This window comes from Tiliqua scincoides, chromosome 4 (assembly GCF_035046505.1).
Source record: "Tiliqua scincoides isolate rTilSci1 chromosome 4, rTilSci1.hap2, whole genome shotgun sequence".
Taxonomy (NCBI): Eukaryota; Metazoa; Chordata; class Lepidosauria; order Squamata; family Scincidae; genus Tiliqua; species Tiliqua scincoides.
Window position 1 is genome coordinate 193,580,669 of NC_089824.1, and position 12,817 is coordinate 193,593,485.

Sequence of the window (12,817 nt, forward strand, 5' to 3'; positions counted from 1 at the left end):
CTTACTCTGATAGTGTTTACAAAAAGGTTGTGAAGACCAGAATTTTAAAAGTGAATGAATAAAAATGTATCTTATACTATATTTTTAATAGAGACTATACAGTTCTTAGGTGACAATTACTGGTAGGTTATCTTTCAGGCTCTGGCCTCGGGTAAAATTATAGTCAGGTAAAATCATAGGCAAAATTATAGTCAGACACCTCCCTAAGTTCAGACCCTGACTTATAGAATATTCCATTATTTTTGGCTTAAAACCTGCCCTCAACTTATCTGTGAGATCAATTTGTACTGTAGATACTTTATATCTACAGTACACCTCAGTGTGACAGGCATCTCAAACTTATTCCCATTTTAAAATGCAATTTTACCTTTGCTGCAAAGCTGTTCAAAGCATTCCTATTTTTATCTTAATTGGATGATTAGAGGTAGATGAAAACTTTTTTTGGTGCCCAATATGTTGCATATATGCAACATGGACAAAATGTGTACACCTGTGGGCCAGGCAAAAATGGGCTAAAAGTATACTAGGTAGGTAGTATATTATCAACTGAAGACACCATAGTCATTACCCATGCCACTCCCATTAAATAATAAAAAGCAAATAAAATGGGGTTGTTGTTTTTTTTGCAGATTTGGGTTTGTTTGTTTTTTTTACAAAAATGAAGTGCAGAAAGCAGTGTTATGTGTTTTTATTTCATTTGATCACCATTTTCACCCACCTCTATAGATTACCTATTAAATTTGTCACAGGAATACTGCCAAAAATACTGTTTATGTTGCAGATCACCTTCATCACATTGGAAATGTCCATGGCTGTACTGGCAGCTAAAGTGGGATTAGAATAACAGACAAGAGTTGGAGGGGACCATGTAGGTCCATTCACTGCTTGATGCAGGAATTCCAGCTATACAGTGCAAGCCTTGTGTGTTTACTCTGAAGTTTCATTGTATTTAATGGAACTGAATCCTAGGTAAGTGTGTATAGGATTGCAACCTTACAGCATTCCCAACATGTCTATCTAGTCTCTGTTTGAATGATCCATATGGAAATTATACATATTCCTCTGGAAAAGCTGTTTGAAACAAAACTGTCTTCCTAACTCATTTAAAGGTGGGCAGTGGTTGGGTCAGTTATATTTAGAAGGCTCCTCCAAAATCATCATGACTGACAAAGCTTACTATGACTCTGTTGTGGATCACAAACCACATGAAGGCTGTTTTCAGTTGCATGGCAAATATATATAGTCAGGTCCTTGTTGGCAGGGCAGATAACTTTCCAACAGTTTAGAGTTCCAAGCCTTAAATGCATGTTATCACCTATTACAGTCAGTTTGCTTGAGATCTAGTCCAACAGAGGCTATTTTGGTTTTTTTTTACATTTCTCTTCTACTTGCCTACATCTTCCTCCAGAATGTTCAGGGTTCATTAATGTTCTCTCTCATCCTGACTTTTTTTTCCTCTCACTCACAGGCTGTGAGATGGACAAAGCTAAGGGATTTGAACCCTGGTTGAAGTCCAACACTCTAATCACTATGCAACATTGCCTCTCATATCCTTGGCTTCATTTTTCCTTTAATTCACCCCACCAATATGTTAGTGTTTTCCATTAGCAGTTTCTATGCCACACCTAACAAGGAATTATAGGTTCCTTGAGGGGCTTGGATGAAATCTGCCTCCACACCCCTTGGTTCTTGCCCTTCCATCTTCAGCCCAGAGTCACTGATTAACTGGTCCCTTTGCTATCTCTGTCATTCAATATCCCCTTAGCCCTAGGAGGTCAGCAAGCAAACAGGGAGCTTTCAGGAAATGATTATCTACCAGCTTGATGGTGGACAGAAAACAAATGAACAAACATAAGATGGGGGGCAAACCTGATCAATACCACCATTGCTTTGTAACAACTAGTGATGGGTGAAAACTTCCAGTGACTCAAGTCTTTCGATCCCAAATGGTTTTCTCTAAATCAGCAAAACTGAACCAGCTCTCTGTGAAGTCCAATGTTTTTAGGAGATGCCACCCCTGCTGTTAAGTAACAACTACAGAGAGAGAGAGAGAGAGCTAGAGCTAGAGAGCTCAGCTTTAGAATGCAGAGACTTGATGAGGAGTGAGATTAGAACAGGAGTTCCAAAATGGCTGTAGTGGAATAATATTTAAAATGTAAGATATGATCCCTGGAAATTTATAACTCACAATCTTTGTTTTGGAGAACACATTTGAAGTCACCTGACTTAACAATGCACCAACTATCTTGAAGGCTGCCAAGGGTGTTAGTTTCTCCCTCCCCCCCATGACTCTTTTGTCATGAACAGGAAAATCAGGCTCTGAGCACTGAGGATTAGTCTTTGGAAAACTGCAGGCACTGGGAGCAGAGAAGAGGAACCCAAAAGGAACCCAATATGCAGCTAAACAGAAGGGAGTCAAGATGCTGGGGATTGACTTGGCCAAGCTCTTTGCTGGCGGGGCAGCAAGGGAGGATTTCTGAAATGACATTCTGAGAAACTCCATTGTGCAGAAAGAAGAGGAATTTGGAATCTCCTACAGGCTCAAGAAGGACTAAAATTCATGCCGAATATTGCCAGCTATCAGCCAAAATATGCATGTCCTCCTCTGGCATCAAATATCATCCATCTGGATTTGGAGATGCAGCAGATGCCACATAAAACAGGTGCTAAACGGTAGGTTGGAGTAGGCAGACTCAATCTTCTGGGATTGAAACATTGTTTTTATACTAGAACCAGAAAGATCTACCAATCAGATCAGGTGCAAAATAGAGGCAGACAAGGAAGAGGGGCCTCTGAGTACCCAGGGAATTTCTTAAAGTGTCAGAACTGAGTGCACAGCCCATTCACACCATAATCCATAGTTTCTTGCTTTCAACAGACTACTTTAGGAAAATTTACATTTTGATGTTACCATTTTTAAATTGGCAGTCAGTAACCTTTGCTGATCTACTGCAAGTCACCCAGAGGTCTACTACTAGTAGATTGCCTTCTGGCTACCCATGCTCCATAGCAATCAAAGGTGACAGCTCTGTTGCCATAAAAACTATATAAGGAAGCTGAATTGTTCAATAAGAAACAAATCCAAAAGTTACATGATCCCTGGTTGGCACTGATCAAAATGACCAAATCTTGAGCAACAAGCTTTCATCAAAGCTGGTAAGAAAACAGAACAAAAACTCAGGGAAATGGCTGGAACTTGGGAAACTGCCCCACTACATCTACATATTGTAAACCTTAAGATAGATGATAAGTTGATATAAGATAGATGATATTATAAGCCTTAAGAGAGTTATGCAGATACAGATTGACTAGCCTAAAATCTTTTTCTGTGTTCAGCCCTCTGAAGGGTGACAATTCTTCAACAGAAGTTGATAGGAAGATTAGAAGTGAGAGACAGACAGCTGAATTAGAAGGGTTCTGGTTTGAATAAAGACCAATCATTTCTCACACATTACAGAGTTAATTAATTTACCAAGGGCTGGGAGGATACCAAGGGCTATCACCTATTGTTGTTAGTTATCACCTTTATCTTGCATAGTTTTAGCAGGTCACTGGGCCTGGCCAAGTGCATTTCCTGGCATCTGACAATCTTGTTTTCATTTTTGATCCCTTGCTATACCCATCCATCTTTATTACCATTCTTATTATTCTAATGATTTCACTTCAGGCATCTGCTGAAGGTCATGAAAGCTTATGTTAAGTCATGTGGGCTGTAGGTCATGAAAGCTTATGTTACAATAAATGTTAGCCTTTAAGGTGCCACAAGGATTTTTCTTGCATTTGCTGCTACAGGCCAACAGTGGGATCCTGTGCATTGTTATACAGATGTAAGTTCTACTGTGTTCAGTAGGGCTTACTCTCAGGTAAGTATACATTGGATGCACTGTAACAGAGCCACCTTTTGGAAGCACTAAATTGGAACACCCTGCCCCTTGTAAAGCAGACAACAGAAGACATAAATGTGCTAGTTTTTTAATAATAGAAAATCTAACTGGAGATTAACCCATTTTGGCCTGGCCCACAGGTATACACATTTGGTCCGTGTTGCATATATGCAACATTGGGCAGAAATGGCTTTTAATTTATGGCAGCCTCTGCCCAAAACAACTTGGTGCCTGAGGCAGCATTGCAAATGTTGCCTCCCCTTATCTGGTAATGGGGCAACCTCTGCAGAAGAGGAAGTGTGGAAGAGATCGACAGTCTCCCATCTTCCTTTTCTAAAAAGTGGAAGAAGAAGCAGTGGAGACAAGTGGAAGGTTTGAATCCTCCTCCCTGCTGCCTCAGAGATAGGCTGGACCAGATTCAGGGCCCAACTGCAACCACAGTGTAAGGGAACAAACAATTCTCTTACTTTGTGGAGGTCTTCCCCACTGCAGGACACAGCTTATGCCCCATTGGCACAGCTGCATCAGAGCTGCCAAACTGGATAGGATTGGGCACTTAGGCATTTCACTAGGCAGAAAGTCAGTATGGTAGAAGCCAATTACCTAGCAGTTGGAGATCATTCCACCCTCAAAGTAGTAAGATCCCTGCTTCAAATGGTAGAAGATGTTTTCAAAATCCTCTCTGCTGTACCTCATTTCTTACTGGGGTGTCAGATTCCCTTGGCAGAGGACAGGCAGTTCTCCACCCAATTGTTCCTTTGAGGCTGTGATAGTCAGCATTTGAATGAGGGTTGTTAGGCATTGTGTTACAGCCACAATGTAATGGGGGGGAGGGGTGGAACCAGGTATGGAAGATGCTTGAGCTGGAAGGCTTGTACTTCCTGAGATAGCAGATTTTGAAAGCATGAAAAGATATCTTCACTTGGAAAGTGAAGGAAACTCTGGTTAGGGCTGCCTCAGAACTTGCTTCCATAGTTCTTTTGGAGTTTTGTGACTAGTTGTGACCCAGGAAGCTTATTATTACTGTAATTGGTTGAGATTCTTTTTTTTTCTTATAACTTCTTTCTGCATTGTTATGAAGATTTTGTGGATATGCATCTTTTGTGTTATGTTTTAAAAGGTTTTTTTAAAATAATCTGTGGGTACAGGATTAATGGGTCTTTGTAGTGCTGCTAGTTCAACACTTGCTTGATTCTAACATTCTGAATGAATTTCACCCAACTGCTATAAATCAACCATATGAATCTCCCTGATAGTGAGCTGAACCACTGGTCTATGTAGCCCAGTGCTATTTATTTTTCACATTTTTATACTGCCCTTTCTCCAAAGAGCTCAGGGCCTGTACATACCTGCTGTCTTCCTTTTGTCCTCACAACAACCCTGTGAGGTAGGTGAGGCTGAGAGAAAGTGACTGGCCCAAGGTCACCCAGGAAGCTTCATGTTTGAGGGGGAATTTGAACTGGGATCTTTCAGGTCTAAGTCCATGGCTCTCATGCTATGACTGACTGACAGCACTTCTCCCTCTTCTCTGATAGGGGCATCTTTGCCATCCATGCCACTGGAACTGTCTGCAAGCAAAATGGATGTTCCAATACTAAGCTATGGATTCATCCTCTGTGTTTTAAATTCCTTCCACATAGGCTTTGTATGTATTTGACAGATCAGTGTTTCTGGTGGACCTTACAGATGTCAGATTTACTCTGAGTACAGTAGAGTAAATCAGTGGTAAAGCACAGTGGCTAGAGAATTGGACTAGTCACTAGGATGACATAGGTCCAAATTCTTACTCTAAAGCAGGGGTGTCCAAACTTTTTGGCAGGAGGGCCACATCATCTCTCTGACACTGTTGGGGGCCAGGAAAAAAAAATAATTAATTTACATTTCAAATGTGAATAAATTTACATAAATGAGTATATTAGAGCTGGAAGAACGTACATGAATGAATGATGGTCTTGCAATAGCTCAAGGCCTATAAAAGGCCTTGCACAAAGCAAGGCCAGCCTTTGCTTTGCTGCTGCATCACAGATATGAAACAGCAAGCAGTGGAGGGAGCCGTCCTCCCACAGCTCACATGAGAGGTCGAACAGTTGACCATCACACTGAGAGCAGTTGCATCAGGCCAGTGCGGGCTCCAGCAAGTCTCTGGAGGGCCAGAGGCTCATTGGAGACTGGGGACTCCCTGAAGGCTGAACTGGGAGTCCTCAAGGGCTGCAAGTGGCCCCAGGGTCGGGGGTTTGGGCACCCCTGCTCTAAAGCACTGTAGACAGCTGTGTTCATCCATAAAATCTGAAAGACACATTCTTATAATACAGGTTGAGACTCATTATTCCCTTCCAATAATGTGGGTTCCCTTCCAAGCACTCATTTGGATGACAAAAAACACACTATAGCAAATCAATTTTAAAAACAAAGTTTCTTTGCTCCAGTGATTTAAAAACAGCCCTGATGACCTTTGTGATGTAAGAGTCATGAAGAGTCATTAAGAAGACAATCCATCAATCGGTCCTCCTCCAAGTGCTTACAAAGGCGCTTCACTCAGCCCCTCCCTTTGCCAATGCAAAGTGATCACCTTTCTTTCAGTGCTCAGGGGAAGGGAAGGGTCCACTGGAGAGAGAAGGATCAGTGGATTGTCAGCCAGCTGCCCTCTCTCTCTCTCTCTCTCTCTCTCTCATTAAGGAGGTTATTGTTAAAGGACTGTTCAGTTTTTTAAACTGATTTTAAAGGGATGCATTTTTCCCCTTTTCCAGGGATCAGTACATTCCTTCTCGTTTGCAGGGGCCATTCCTGTTGAGTCAAATCCGTGTATAAAAAATCCATGTATAAATAGGCTGGACCTGTACCTTTATTGGGACAAACCAAAATTACACAAAATCTCAATCAGCAAAGTTTCACATTCTTTAGAATCCTTGATCAAGTTGGATTGAAAGAAAAACAATTAAAAAATGGGGAAAAGCTGGTCATGGTGAAATGTCTCCCCCAAATCAGATTTTTATAATCTTTAGTCAGGAGAATGTATGCTGATTCATACTGAACAGCTTCCTTAGGTGCTAGACATGATCTCAAAATGCATCCAGGGCTTTGAGGAAGAAAATGAACAAGAATTGTATCCACCAATTTCTACAAAACAGAAGATCTAGAAGGCTTATTTGTTCCATCTTCAGCATTAATTGAAGCACACAGATCCTTGTAAGGCAGAAAAGCAAGAGAGAACAAGATAGCTATTTTATATATATTATAATGCTGTTGTACAAATTGATGGTAAGGCCACACCTGGAGTATTGCGTCCAGTTCTGGTAGCCACATCTCTAAAAGGACATAGTGGAAATGGAAAAGGTGCAAAGGAGAGCAACTAAGATAATTGCTGGACTGGGGCACTTTCCTTATGAGGAAAGGCTATGGTGTTTGGGCCTCTTCAGCCTAGAAAAGAGGCACCTGAGGGGGGACATGATTGAGACATACAAAATTATGCATGGGAAGGATAGAGTGGATAGAGAGATGCTCTTTACACTCTCACATAACACCAGAACCAGCGGACATCCACTAAAATTGAGTGTTGGGAGGGTTAGGACAGACAAAAGAAAATATTTCTTTACTCAGCGTGTGGTTGGTCTGTGGAACTCCTTGCCGCAGGATGTGGTGACGGGATCTGGCCTAGATGCCTTTAAAAGGGGATTGGACAAGTTTCTGGAGGAAAAATCCATTAGGGGTTACAAGCCATGATGTATATGTGCAACCTCCTGATTTTAGAAATGGGCTATGTCAGATGCAGGGGAGTGCACCAGGATGCAGGTCTCTTGTTATCTGGTGTGCTCCCTGGGTCATTTGGTGGGCCGCTGTGAGATACAGGAAGCTGGACTAGAGTGGCCTATGGCCTGATCCAGTGGGGCTGTTCTTATATTTAAAAAAACTGGAGATTAACTGAGGTGTTTCACTATGCAGAAAGTCAATCAAATCCAAGTTGGTTGTATTACCTAGTCCAGGGGTGGGCAAACATTTTGGCAAAAGGGTCACATCTCTCTGACTCTGTGTCAGGGGCTGGGGAAAAAAAGAATTAACTTACATTTAAAATTTGAATAAATTTACATAAATGAATACATTAGAGATGGAACTTATATGAATGAATGAAATTTACTGAGCTTATTTATAATACACATGAGAACTATAATACAGGCGTGTAGAACCACATGAGAACTATGAACTGTTTGCCACACACCTTTTGCACAGTGAAAACATAAAGACCATGCCAGAAACACATGGAGACAGAAGTTGTTCAGAGGCAATGGGGAGAAAGGTTAAAATAATGCCCAGTGAAAAGCAGAAACATATGGAGATTATAAAAGGCCTTGCTCTAACTAGGCCTTGGCCTGATAGTGTCTGGCTGTTGCAAGTGGTAGTTGTGGGCCAGCATGGGCTCCAACAGTCCCCAGTGGGCCAGAGGTTCATTGGAGACTGGGAGCTCCATGAAGGCTAGATTGAGGGTCCCCCCAAGGGCTGCAAATGGCTGGGGTTTGCCCACCCTGACCTAGGGCCCAGTTCTATCCAACTTTCTAGCACTGGTGCAGCTGCAATGAAGCTCTGAGGCAAGGGGACAAATGTTCCTGTACGTTGAAGAGGCCTCTGAGACTGCCTCCCCACCACAGGATGCAGTGCACACCCCATTGGCATAGCTGCACTGGCACTGGAATATTGGATTGGGCCCCTAGTCAGTGGCTGGAGGCCATGGCTACTCAGCCATGACACTCATGGGCCAGCTATCTTCTCTCTGCCTGACCTATCTTACAAGTCAGTTACTAGGATTAAAGAAAACCTATACCACAGTGTACCTGTGGAGAACCAGGTACACTGTTCTGAGCTCCTTGAAAGAAGGGCAGGATAAAAATGAGTAAATAAAACAAATGCAGGGTTTCTGCTGCAGCAAACGGTTGTGCAAGTCAACCCACACTTTAGAACCCCAACATGGAGAATATGGTCTAAAGAACCAGTTCTAAAGACCCAGTTCTAAATACCAAACATAAAGTTGGAAATGTGATTCATTAAATATTCTCAATAGAAAACAAACAACCACAAATGCACATTCCAGGCCTGATAACATACAAGGCCTGTACAACATACAATGTACAACAACATGCTTTACGTGGAAGAATCCTTAGGTTAAAGAGGCAGGGCGACAGTGCCCACTGGTGTTTTGTGCCCTAGGCCAGGGGTGCTCAATAGGTGGATCGTGATCTACTGGTAGATCTCGAGGCAAAATGAGTAGATTGCGGAGTGCCAACCCCCCCTTCAGATGCCTCTGGGAGGAAACGCCGGGAGTAAGGCCCATTGTACTCAATGGGGCTTATTCCCAGGTAAGTGTGGCTAGGATTGCAGCCTCACAGCCTAATCCTAGGCATGTCTACTCAGGAGTAAGTCCTGTTATACTCAGTGGGGCTCAAGGTACACCAACATACATTGTACACATAAATGTAATATGTTATGATGGCGCGAACATTGTAAAAAAAACTCTGTTAGATCTCCGGGCCTTGCTGGGTTTCAAAGTAGCTCTCGAGCCAAAAAAGTGTGAGCACCCCTGCCCTAGGCTAAGCTCCCCACCTTTTACATCCCATTCTTCCAGGCACAGTGCACTAAACAGGCTAGTTCAAATCAGTTTTGTGTCAGCTTCTGCCCCACCTTGGAGTGGCCTCCAAAGCTGTTGAAACCCACAAGTGTGTTTCTGATCACAGAATTATATTTCTCCACCCTTTTCAACCCCACTGGGAGCAGAACAGCTGTTTTAGCCTTTAGAAAACAAACCAAAGCCATTTAAAACACACACACACACACACACACCATTGAAAAGCTGTGGAAGACCAGAAATGGAGCCTGCCTAGGACAGCAGCTGGAGAACATGGCCTGCCCTGAGCAGGGCTCTGCAACCCTATACACTCTGATGACTGTGGCCTGTTTGAGAGGAAGCCCTATTGAACACAATGTGCCTTGCTGGCAAGCAAGTGTGTACTGTATAGGATCAGGCTGTCAAAGACTGTGGAGTGCTGTCACAGCTACATTTCTAATTAGTATCTTTTTACTGTGTGAGGCTCTTGAATCTCCTCAGGTCACTTGTGAACCTCAGCTGGAGTGCCTGAGATCTACTTCACCTCTACTCTGCATTGTCCACTCCATTCAGTTCAATTCTTCTTAGGAAAGAGAAGGGAGGGGCAGGGCATAAGGGGACAATCTCTCCCCTTATCTAAATTTCTCTCCTTGCAAACCTCTGCTAGCAGGCTTCCAGTGAAGCATGCACCACCTTCCCTCTTATCCAGATTCATCAGCCATCACAATGAAGACAATCAACTCAATTCATGCACACCCCAGGCAAGAGTGCTTAGAATCTAATCCTGCTCTGTGACAGTGGCTTTTAACAGACTCAGGAATGAGTTTAGAACTATCCAGGATACTAGTCTCAAAATTTGCACAAGGGCTGGATCCTGTTTTATTTTTAAAACGAATTTAGTATCTTGTTAGATTGTTATATCCAAGGGATCACTATGACTTCTTTGTTATAGACTTTATATCTCTATGGTAGAATGGAAAGCAATCAAAATGTGTGCTTAAAAAGTGTATGTGACCTAATGGACCAAATGGATCTAAGCATATTTTTAACATAAAATTGCATACAAGACTAGATTACCTTAGCATGGGGCCGCCTGAGCATGGGGCTCAGGGCCCAACTGGGAGAAATTGGTCCAATTGACTTAAAGCAGGCTCTAGGTTTGGGAACTGGACTTAAGACCTGGAAAATCCAGGTTCAAATACATGAAAGCTATGAAGCTTCCTGGATGACCTTGGATCAGTCGCTATCTCTCCCAGCTTCATCTATCTCATCTATCTCCCAGCTCCCTGGGAGCAATCTCCCAGCTTCATCTATCTCAGGTTGTTGTGAAGACAGAAGGAGGGAATGGACCATGTATACCACCCTGAGCTCCTTGGAGGAAGGGTGGTGTGAAAATGTGAAAAATAAAGTATTTTCTAAATTACCCTCTCATTGTATGTTTATGGGAAAATCAGGTTTCTATTATACATCAGAATTACAAGTACTGTACAGATCACTGTCTTGAATGGAAAAGGTAAGGAAACATTCAGGCTGCCACTGGGGCCTTCTCAAGGTATGGGAACCTTTACCATGGGGCTGCATTGTGGCTACACCAGAGCTGGAAAGTTGGATAGGATTGGGCCCTAATTCAATAAAATTGAAGTGTTACTACGGTAGTACTGTAGTAACACTTGCCTGAGAAATGATAAATGTTGCTTTTCCAGAAGTTTACAGTTTTTTCTATATTTTATGGGATTTTCCAATAATCAACATAAGGCTCTCCTTGCCACACAGCCTATCTCAATTACCAAATGCAGTTGCTTTTCTTTTTAATCAGAGTACAGTATAAACCTTCTAGGCCAGCTCTGAAAATGTTTGCAAGTGTGCAGTTCTTGGTGAAATTTTTATGGGGATTCAAAAACCTTCTCTCCATGGCATATGATATATCTCTCCATACTACAGATATTTTGTATGTGACCTGTACATTAGGCCCTATGATGTTGACTGCAGTAGTAGTATTTCCATAACTGACTTCATATTCTACTCTGTGTAGAAAGTACACTGTACAGCTGTGCTGGAAAGTAGGATAGGATTGGGTTCCCAGATGCTTAGGATAGAATACTATGATTTTAAACCATAAAAATTCTATTCATCATAAAATCAAGACATTTGTTGTACACTTGCCATGGAGAATCTACCATGTGAGGGGTGTCGGCTTCTGATCAAATTTCAGAACATTATGAAGAAGTGTGACTGAGTTATAATGGTTTAAAATTCAACGTATTTAAAATATGTAAATCAATTACTAGACTTTTTTTTCTGAGCCTGCCTTCCCATTGTTCTTCTCAGACATGTATTTTGTATCAAACACTTCTTTGAATTCCTTATTATAATAGACAAGACTGTAGCAAGGTTCTATAGTTTGTAAATTATAGAGCTATTCCATAAGCAGAACCCAAATTCCTGCACAGGTTTGGGTATAACTAAGCCACAGTGATTTCAGTAAAATTGAAGCTTTGGGGTCCCAGACCAGCAACTGCCCCATTAAATTGTGTAGAACAGGGGTGTCAAACTCATTTCATACAGAGGGCCAAATAGCATTCATGATGCCTGCTGAGGGCTGGAGGTGATGTCATTACATAGGAGGTGATGTCATTAAACAGGTGAAAACCAAATAAGCACTCTGATCTCCTGTAGGAACTCATTAGCTGCAAATGACAGAAGAGAAAATACACAAATCTTGATCATATTTCAAGATATGGCAAAGCCCGATTATCATGTGGGTCACCCTTTCAGCAGTGTCACCTCAGCACTGCTCAGCAGCTGAGAGCCTGAAGGCCAGATAAAAAGCTTCCTTGGGATGCATCCAGGCCCCGGGCCTTATGTTTTACACCCCTGGTAAAACCCCTGGTGTAAAACTTACTTCTGAGTTCAAACATTTAAGGACATCACAGTGCACTGGTAAGATATTTCCCCATTTAAAATAATTTGAACTGTGTTCATTTGTTGGTTTGTGTTTGTAGAAACACATGTTAAAATTATCCAAAGAATCCTTAAAAGTGGTGTTTATTATTCCTGGACCAGAGCCTTCCTTACCCCTGCTAAGACATGCAACTGGAAGGAAAAATCAGGAATTTGGAGAATATGTAAGAATTAATATTGCCCCATTTCTTAAAGGAGGATGAGAGGTGTAAAAAAAAAATTAACACAGATTAATTAATGCAGAGCAATCCTCTGCATTTACTATGAAGTACCAGCACAATTCTGCATGTTTCCTTCCCACAAGTAAGTTCCCCTAAACTCAATGGGAATTTCTCCTAAGTAACTGTGTCAAGTCCCATTAAACTTAATGGGGTTTTGCCTC